This window comes from Triticum dicoccoides, chromosome 7B, assembly GCF_002162155.2.
Source record: "Triticum dicoccoides isolate Atlit2015 ecotype Zavitan chromosome 7B, WEW_v2.0, whole genome shotgun sequence".
In the NCBI taxonomy this organism is placed as follows: Eukaryota; Viridiplantae; Streptophyta; class Magnoliopsida; order Poales; family Poaceae; genus Triticum; species Triticum dicoccoides.
The window spans coordinates 777,078,161-777,084,160 of record NC_041393.1 but is presented as its reverse complement, the minus strand read 5'-3'; positions in this window follow the sequence as shown (position 1 = coordinate 777,084,160).

Sequence of the window (6,000 nt, the reverse complement as noted above, 5' to 3'; positions counted from 1 at the left end):
GGGGGGGCTGTAATTTCTTGTCTTTTTTTTGTTCCCTTTTCTTTTACTGTTTTATTTTATTCTAGTTTTATAAAACATAAAAGTTGTACCTTAAATAGTAACACTAATTATACCTCTGCCACAAAAGGTTTAACCCCCAAATAATATAGTTTAGTATTTTATAAAATACCAAGGCATTTATGTATTTGTTTTACCTACTGTTTTAATTAATTAAATGCAGTTAGACCTTTTATAAAAATGTGGTTTCTCCACCAACATTACTTATGAATTATTTGTCACATTTATAACATTTTAGTTTGAAAACGTTTATTATTTGCTTGATTTTGAATATGAATTTGAATCGGTTCCGAACTAACACGAGATTAGCGAAAGTAATCGAAGTGACGTGGCACCATTAGCAGCGAATTACTGTAGCTAAATACCCGGGCGTCACACATAGCATGTGCCAAAAAGTTGAGAAAGTTACGGCAAAAACTGGATGCACTTCGTGTACAAAATGGACAATCTCTTTCGAATTATCAGGGCTTCGGAAGAAAACTCATCTATTACAAATGAGTTTCATTCTTTTAATTTATTACAACTCCAGACTTTTTGTGCATTTAATATGCACCATTCAAAGCCACATCATCAGCTTTCAACCCTTTCTGACATCATTTGCTATTTTTCATGCATTTACTGATTTTTTTTGAGCTAAATGACCCTGAAATTGAAAAGCACTACAAATGAACTCTGAATAGGTTAAAAGTTGGCATGGTATCAGCATTTCACCCACATAGCATGTGCAAAAAAGTAAAGAGGGTTACGACAAAAACTGGATGCACTTCGTGTACAAAATGGACAATCTCTTTTGAAGTATCAGGGTTTCGGACGAAAACTCATCTGTTACAAAGGCGTTTCATTTTTTTTCACTTATTATAACTCAGGACTTTTTGTGCGTTTAGTATGCGCCATTAAAAGCCACGTCATCAACTTTCAACCCTTTCTGACATCATTTGTTATTTTTCATGCATTTACTGATTTTTTTGAGCTAAATGACTCTGAAATTGAAAAGCACTACAAATGAACTTTGAAAAGGTTGAAAGTTGGCATGGTATCAGCATTTCACCCACATAGCATGTGCAAAAAAGTAGAGAGGGTTACGACAAAAAATGGATGCAGTTCGTGTACAAAATGGACAATCTCTTTTGAAGTATCAGGGTTTCGGACGAAAACTCATCTGTTACAAAGGCGTTTCATTTTTTTCACTTATTACAACTCAGGACTTTTTGTGCGTTTAGTATGCACCATTAAAAGCCTCGTCATCAACTTTCAACCATTTCTGACATCATTTGTTATTTTTCATGCATTTACTGAATTTTTTGAGCTAAATGACTCTGAAATTGAAAAGCACTACAAATGAACTTTGAAAAGGTTGAAAGTTGGCATGGTATCAACATTTCACCCACATAGCATGTGCAAAAAAATTGAGAGATATGACAAAAACTGTATGCACTTCGTGTACAAAATGGACAATCTCTTTCGAAGTATCAAGGCTTCGGAAGAAAACTCATCTGTTATAAAGGCATTTCATTTTTTTAACTTATTACAACTCCAGACTTTTTGTGTGTTTAGTATGCACCATTCAAAGCCACGTCACCAACTTTCAACTCTTTCTGACAACATTTTCTATTTTTCATGCATTTACTGATTTTTTTGAGCAAAATGACCCTGAAATTGAAAAGCACTACAAATGAACTCTGAAAAGGTTGAAATTTGGCATGGTATCAGCATTTCACCCACATAGCATGTGCAAAAAAAAGTAGAGAGGGTTATGGCAAAAACTGTATGCACTTCGTGTACAAAATGGACAATCTCTTTCGAAGTATCAGAGTTTCGGACGAAAACTCATCTGTTACAAACGCGTTTCATTTTTTGAACTTATTACAACTCCAGAATTTTTGTGCGTTTACTATGCACCATTCAAAGCCACGTCACAAATTTTCAACCCTTTTTGACATCATTTGATATTTTTCCTGCATTTACTGATTCTTTTTGAGCTAAATGACCCTGAAAAGCACTACAAATGAACTCTGAAAATGTTGAAAATTGGCATGGTATCAGCATTTCACCCACATAGCATGTTCAAAAAGGTTGAGAGGGTTATGGCAAAAACTGGATGCACTTTGTGTACAAAATGGACAATCTCTTTCGAAGTATCAGGGTTTCGAGCGAAAACTCATCTGTTACAAAGGCGTTTTATTTTCTTAAACTAATTACAACTCCAGACTTTTTATGCATTTAATATGCACCATTCAAAGCCACGCCATCAACTTTCAACCCTTTCTGACATCATTTGTCATTTTTCATGTATTTACTGATTTTTCATGGCAGCAGAGTCCTGTGCAGGCGGAGGCAAAGCAGCTTGGGGCAGTGTTTGAACCGGAGGTGGAACAAACCTAATCTCGTATATGCTAACTCCAAAGTTTAAGGAACTATCTATTTGACATTTGACTGTTTTTCAATTCAACCACAGTCAAATTTCCCAACCAATGAACAGATGACACCTGTTTGTCCCAAAACCCCCCACCAGCCTGAGGAACTTACTGTGGGTAGCATTCGTACGACGGCGAGGTAGGAAGACGAGGACCCTCCTCGTCTTGGGGTTCCGGCGGAGGAGGAGGAGGGATCCTCTTGTACAGCACGCCGCCGCCGTCGCCACCGCTGGCCCCAGGATCAGACATGGACGCTAATTAAGGAAGTGGAAGTGTAGATCCGATCGGAACGGAAGTGTTGTGAGAAAGATAGTTTGGCTTATCTATGTAGCGATCGTCTCCGGCGTATATGTATATGTAGACGCGCCAACTGATCTGATTCCTGAGTCGGAATCGATGAGATCCCCGGCTGACTCCGCCTCCTCTACCAATTAATTATGGACTACTCCTAGGTACGATTAACTTAGTATAATCCTCTACCAATCGGGCGCCACCTGATGGATACGCCCGCCCGGCGCCCCCTAACTCCCTAACTTGTCCCTGACATTGTTTTTCTTAGGAAAAGTCCCTGACATCGTTCAGAGTACGTTTGAAGCAAAAGTATGTGAAAAATACATCTATCTATCTGAAAGATAAATACATATATCTATCTAGCCATAAAAAGCACAATGTGCATGAGTATGAGTAGCAAAAAAAAACAGCCTCCACGGCTCCGGTTACTAGGGATCAAATGTTTGGTTTAGGACTAAAAATCAACCTGATCTCAAGTTTAAGCTCTCATTCGCTTTTGGTGATATTTCCAAACACGTTCTGCAGTATCTGCATTGTGTAAGGTTTCGGGTTTGGGTGTTGAAGGACTCGCACACCTCCAAGGGTGCGGCTCAGCTCTTTATATATTGCCAAAGGGTAATACAAGTACACGTTATATATGGTATGTAAAAACCCTATCGATATACAATACAAAGTCTAACACCCTTTCATTTTTTTTGTATTTCTACTTTATGTTTACCTGTTATGGATCTTGACACAATGTTCGTCTCACCTTGATTAACCTTATCGTAAACATTCTGCATTCCATGCGTTCACACTGAAAACCGACGTTCCTTTTCGATCTCTATTTCCATGAAGAGGATTTTGCCTCCTTCTGTATTTCCCTCTATCCCCACAAAAGCTAATATGTTTTAGCGTTTGACTCCAGATCTGATGCAAGAATTTCGTTATGTTTTCACCCCTTCCATGTGCCGTGCGGTCTGCCCTTGTTGATGTCCGCTTTTGGCCCCATTTTTCTTCATTTTTCTAACTTATAATAGAAACCATCGCTCATGATAAAACTTTGTATAGGAGGACAAATTTAATCTTATTCTTTGGGGAGAAGAAGGAGATGATCCGGCGAGTCGTTCATCAGAGGACGGCGGCGACGGCGACCAGGCCATGGAAGGGCCTCCTCCCCAAGGTATGTCTACCAAATCTTACTCTTTTCGATTTGATTCATCCGGAGTCTTGGACGATGGTTGTGAGGAGAAAGAAAGGTCGCTGGGCGATGGCTGGGCCGTAGCCGGCGGCGACCGCGGCGTCAGCGCCGGGAATCAGGCGATCGGGATCAGAGCTGCCCGGTCGCTTCGTTTGAATGAGTTACTCGGCCATGATGGGCTGGTGTTGGGTGACAACGTGTTGGGCTTGGCTAGGACTGGGTATGAGGCCCAGGTCCCCAGCCAGGAGACCCACCGGTCCGTCGATGCAACCCTCGACATGCATGCGATCGAGTTGATGAGAGGGTTGACTAGTCCTGCTATCTCGAGGCTGTTTCATACTCCCTCCGTTTCAAAATAGATGACCCAACTTTATACTAACTTTAGTATAAAGTTGGGTCATCTATTTTAGAACGGAGGGAGTACGTCGGAGGCGGCTAGGGTTCGCCGGGTCGCTGTGCGGGGGTTCCCGAGGATCGGATTCGGGAGGGCTCCAAGAGTTCGTCCTACTGCGGCCATGGCCGGTCGGGGCGCTGGCCCTCCTCCCAAACCTGCGCCGCCCAAGCCTAAGGTCGCGCCACCGATGCCCGGCTTGGCTCCGCGGCATGCGCCGCCGCCCAATCAAGTTGCGCCTCCGCCGCAGAGCAGGGCGGGGCTTACAGAGCAGGCACCCACCCCACCGCCGCTTTATGGGGGCCAGCCTCCTGCGGCTAGGGCCGCGTCGTCGGCGCATCGGCGAGGTGGCAACTCATGCCAGCACCGCTTCCCAACGTACCGAGGCAGGGAGGCCACATATGGCGGCCGTGGTCACCCCCCCCCCCTTGGCCAATGTGGTGACGAGGGATATGACGCGTATGGCGAAGGTCATCATCGCGGTTCGCCGTCGGAGGGCGGTGGACGTGGATATGCATGGCAAAGTGACGGGTCGATAGACCGTCCGTTCTACGGACCTCCGGGAGGCTTCGTCGAGGGGGCTTCTGGTCCGGACTACAGGCAGAGAGGTGGCTTCCGTGCTCATCGTGGTCGCCGCGGTGGTGACCGCGGAGGCAGAAACCGTCATCGTCAGCCTCCGCCACCCACCGCTACTGCGACCGATGTTGCGGAGCCAACGAGTTCCGCGGACGTGGTAGCGACTGTGCAGACGCCAGTGTTGTCAGGTCAGGCCATGGCCGCGGTGACGGCACTGGCTGCGGCAGCGATACCTGAGGCAGGGCCCAGTGCGGCGGGTACTGTCAGCGGGCCCGAGAAATCGGACGGTGAGCGAGCTTCCAAGTGGGCCTGGAAGAAGGACAAGATGTTGTGTTATCGTTGTGGTGAGCAGGGGCACTTTATTGCAGAGTGTGTGACTGAGCTCTGTGACGCTTGCCTCAAGCCGGTGCATGAGACAGGGGAATGCCCGGTTCTGCGTGAACCAATGCCGAGTGTTACTATATATGGAGTGTGCTGCGCTGAGTTCATGTTCTTTGGGTCCCCTAGTGCGAGGGAGATCCCTAAGGCGCCACAGTGCACGACCACGGGGGTGGTCAAAGTGACAAAAGGTGTTTTGTCTACTCACAGATCATACAGAGGCTGCATGAGCTGGCACCAGGGAACTTTCAGTGGGAGCTGATTAGACTTGAGGCCAACATGTACAAGGTTGAGTTTCCAACTACTGAGGACCTGCAGAGACTTCTGAGTTTTGGGTTGTGCAGAGTCCCTGGCATCGAGTGTACCCTTGAGTTTCATGAGAAGAAGAAGGTCGAGCGGAAGGGCAAGCCTCTTACTCATGTTTGGTTACGGTTCTCGGAGGCACCATACAAGCCTCTGAATGATGTTCGGGTCGCAACCAGCTTGGGGAATCTTCTTGGGAAGACCAAGCGGGTGGACATGGCCTTTACCCGAGCTAACGGGGTGGCGAGATTGCTAGTTAGTGTTCTGGACATTGAGTTTGTACCGAATGTGGTGAAGTGGAAATGAAAGATTTATCCGGCTTCGGTTGTGCGGAAGTGGAAACGAAAGATTTATCTAGCTTCGGTTGTGCGAAGAAGTGCTAGGATCCGCACCTCTAAAATATGTCATGA